This window comes from Hydra vulgaris, chromosome 08 (assembly GCF_038396675.1).
Source record: "Hydra vulgaris chromosome 08, alternate assembly HydraT2T_AEP".
NCBI lineage: Eukaryota > Metazoa > Cnidaria > Hydrozoa > Anthoathecata > Hydridae > Hydra > Hydra vulgaris.
Genome location: NC_088927.1, coordinates 57,488,234 through 57,492,500, shown reverse-complemented (window position 1 = coordinate 57,492,500; position 4,267 = coordinate 57,488,234). Strand labels below are relative to the sequence as shown.

The window sequence follows — 4,267 nt, the reverse complement described above, 5'->3', positions numbered from 1 at the left end:
TGTTGTTACACATTTTTGAGTTGTTTGTCCGCATTTTAATCCCAGAATTCTTATTTAATAATTGTGGGATGAAAGCAAAACGATACCCATTAGAATATAATGCCAAATTATCTAAACATAACTTTACATTCAAATCTATTGTTTCAACTTGTATTCGTTGTTCTGTACAAACAAATTGAATTTTTTTAGTTTTAGTTAGTTCTATAATGTCTTAACATTAAAGATATTTAAATTGATACACCCTTATGCATTAATTTTAATGTTGGGATAATAATAATAAATTTCAATTGAAATGTTTTAGTCAGAAAAATACGAGTTTACAAATGATACGTTGTGTAACAAATGAGCTCAGGTGTTAGGATTTATGTCAGAAACTAAGACTTTGGAACGTCTGCCATTTGTAAAACGTTCATATCATTCGATGGCAAATTTATTAAATAAACTTGCTTTTTTTTTGCACCATTGAAATAAATTTTAGTTTTTAAGACTGCTGTTGTTATCATAAAAAGATAGCACCAACTTTTTTTTAACTCAATTATTTCTTTTCTAAAAGTAATTATGGAAAGACTCTTTTTTTTTATCCGTTTAGAGTTAAAAGAAAATTGGCAGCAATTGCACTACAAGAATAAGCGACATCATGTATCCAACTAAATGAGTTTTTAAATATTATTTGACAATTAAACATTAATCCAACGGCAGAAAAACAGTAGATATCAGTTGCAACTCTTGCCAGGGGCGCCCAAAGCATATTTTGGTCTTTGAGATAGCAATCTTTTAGACTTGGAGCAAACTCCAAACATTTATATGTTTATACTTATGTCAAATAAGGATGCTTTGCAAAAAATTGCGATGATTGCAGCTTGGGAACAAAAAAGCGACAAAAATTTAGCTCTTTCCGGCCCCAAACGTGAGAGCAACAAGTCCATAAAATATTTTTTTTATTATTTTCAACTAAACTTATGTTCATTGATAAATTTTAAGTTTCATAGTAAAATATTTTAGAGTTCAAAAATTATGACCATATAAAGTTTAAACCCCCCTCAATTTAAGAGGGTTCCAAATTTTATATTGTCATAATTTTTGTACTCTGAGAGATAATACTATAAAACTTAAAATTTATTGATGAATATATGTCTTGTTGAAAATAATACAAAAAATATTTCATCAACTTGTAGCTGTCACGTTAGGGGCAGGGGGGCTAAATATTTAGGGCTTTTTTGTTCCCAAGCTCCAACTATCGCAATTTTTTGCAAAGCATCTTTATTTGACATAAATATAAATATATAAAAGTTTGGAGTTTGCTCAATGTCTGGAAGCTAGCTATTTCGAAGACCAAAAAATGCTTTGGGCACCCCTGACTCTTGCAACACTTTTTGAAATATTTCATGGAATTAAGAACAGTAGTCGTATAGAACTTTTAGTTTTAAAGCCAATAGGTTTAAATATGCTTAACTGTCGAGAACTTGCCATATCTGTAAAACGTAAATAAAATTATTAGTTTGCGGAACTATTTTATTGTCTAACTCTATATTTAACCAGGTGGTATGCTGAAAACATGCAACTTAAAAAAGCCTATTGTACTTCTTTTAAAATTGCACGTAGATTAAATTGCTTCACCAGTATTTTAACACATTTGTGTAAAAAGGTTTTTATTTTTTAAGTTTTATAGATGCTGCAAAATTATATTACAATAAACAAGCATATGAATGTCTTTTTTCTTTTCTTCAACACGTATGCCCCTTACAATTTTTGTTTAAGTTAGAGATATCGAAGATTTTAGTTTTTTTTGACCTCTCTTGCAATTTGACAAATATCCACTAACAATGTAATTTTTAATAAATTGCTGAGTTACTTTAATAAAATTTACTTAAAATAACTGATGACTTTACTTAAAATACTGACTTCTCTATCTTATCTCGAGGACCGCGGTTATGGAATTCGATCCTTAAAAACGAAATAAAAAATATGAAGTCATCAAATCTCTTTAAAGCAGCAGTCAAACAGCACCTATTTATCTTAATGAAGGAGGCCTAATTGACAAGACTGCAGTCTTCTACTTGTTCCCGTCATTATTTTTTTTTTTTATCTTATTTATAAGTGTGTACATATAAACATACTTATATTTATAAATGTATGTAAAGTAAATAGTGACAAAATAAATTACAAAAAAAAAAAAATAAAGTACTTATGAAAAAACTATAATCAGATACAGCTGGCTCATGTTTTTGTAGTTTACAAGTCTAGACAATATATATTGAAGAGAAAAGGTATTACTAAATTAAAATACTATCTACCAGGTATCTACTTATTATATGTATGTATAAAAAGTCTGGTAGAAAATAAAATCTTTTATTGCAAAAGATTCTGTCAATTGAAAAAAATTTGGATAATAAAGTAAATTTATGGCATTCTGCCTATAACTTGATTAAATAAGACTTATCTTGACAAGTATTTCAATGAGAAACTTTAAATTATAGTATTATGCCAAAAACACCACTTTTTGGATTCAATGGTGATATAATATTAATACTAGTTTTCGTATTTTTTTATTTGTCATGAAAAAGTTTCAAATAAAAAATCTAATAAAGAAAAAGTGTTACCTTTTTTTTTCTTAACTAAAATCGAGTTATTGAATCAATAGAATATTCTCTGCAATGTTATAATAATGAAAAAATATTAAACTTTACTTTATTTCTTTAATATTTTTAATTTTTATTTATTAAGTACATAAATACTTGACGTTTTATTTATAATTAAAACTGTGGAATAATGTAAATAGTTCTATTATAACCCTATTATAGCAGAAACAAATCTAAAAAGGAAGACTTTTCAATAATCCAATTTATGAAATTTAAATGTCAATTTTTTTTAATACTTTAAACGTCAATTCTTTAGCCTCAATATAAAAATACTATCTTAAATTAAAAGAAGCGCTTTCAAACGCATTCAACCATTAAGTATTTATCTTAGCTTTTGTATTGTTATAATGTTAATTGTTATTATGTTGATTTACTTTAAATACAAATAACGATAAAATATTTTCACCACTTTTTGGATTCAATGGTGTTACAATATTAATGCTAGTTTTAGTATTCTTTCATTTGTTATGAAATTTTTAAAATAAAACATCTATTAAAGAAAAAGTGTTACCTTTTTTTTTCTTAACTGAAATCGAGTTATTGAATCAATAGAATATTCTCTGCAATGTTATAATAATGAAGAAATATTAAACTGTATTTTATTTCTTTAATGTTTTAAACGTCAATTCTTTAGCCTCAATATAAAAATACTATCTTAAATTGAAAAAGAGCATTTAAACGCATTCAACCATTAAGTATTTATTTCAGCTATTGTATTGTTATAATGTTGTATTGTTATAATGTTGATTTACTTTGATGTACAAATAATGATAAAACATTTTAATATTTTTTGTTCGGGTATTTTTTATTTATTACACACATAAGTACTTGACGTTTTATTAATAATTAAAACTGTGAAATAATGTAGAAAGTTCTATTACAACCCTATTATAGCAGGTAAAAATATAAAAAACAAGACTTTTAATGAATCAAATTTATACGTTTTGGTTTTTTACAATCTTTTAGTACTAGTCGCATAATACCCATAAGAAATAGTTATTCTGAAAAAACGGAACGTTTCCATTATTTTGTTGTCTCAACTTGAAATTTGATATTTGGCCCGTTTACCTTGCACAACTTTCAAAAATAAGCAATGAAATTTATATACCATATAAATTCTTTATAATATAGCAACACAGCTTGAAGATTTGTATATAGCAATTACTGATGGAATTTTTGACAATAACAAGGAAATTGAACAAGATCTAGATGTATTATTATTTGAAGATTGATTCGTATCCAATTTTTCGTTCAACTTGTGTTGTAGAATTTACAAAACGGAATATGGCTAAAAAGACATAAAAGTTCATCAACCCATTTAGCAAAGATGAAAAGTCCATAACATTTTGTCATTTTGATCTTAAAAAAAATTATGTTGAATAGTCTGCTTTTAAATTGTCAAATGATTCAAGGGGATTCGCGATAAGACTGAATTTGTCTTCTTCTAGCCCTAGCTCTGCATATGCATTTTATTCAAGTCTAATTTTGTAATTATTTTTTTATGGAAAAATACAAAATGATAATAATTATGTTTCCCTGAAGAAATTCTTTGAAAAAAAAGAAAGAATTAAAACTTCAAAGCAGAGTGTTAGTTTTAGTTTTGAAAAAAACTGCAGATTATTATTTCA

General features: G+C 26.1%; 1 protein-coding gene across 4 annotated transcripts in view; it reads right to left on the bottom strand.

Annotated features, from left to right (window-relative positions):
- Positions 1–3,296, bottom strand: part of LOC136084007 (TNF receptor-associated factor 5-like) — a 143,540-nt gene extending 140,244 nt beyond the window's left edge. For 2 of the 4 annotated variants that reach the window (XM_065804000.1, XM_065804001.1), the window contains exon 1: positions 3,151–3,261. The gene's annotated coding sequence lies outside the window, so the exon portion shown is untranslated. Of the gene's footprint in view, positions 1–2,600; positions 2,774–3,150 lie in introns of those variants that run through there. The other 2 variants (XM_065803998.1, XM_065803999.1) reach the window with 2 other exon arrangements.
- Between the last annotated feature and the right edge of the window lie 971 nt (positions 3,297–4,267).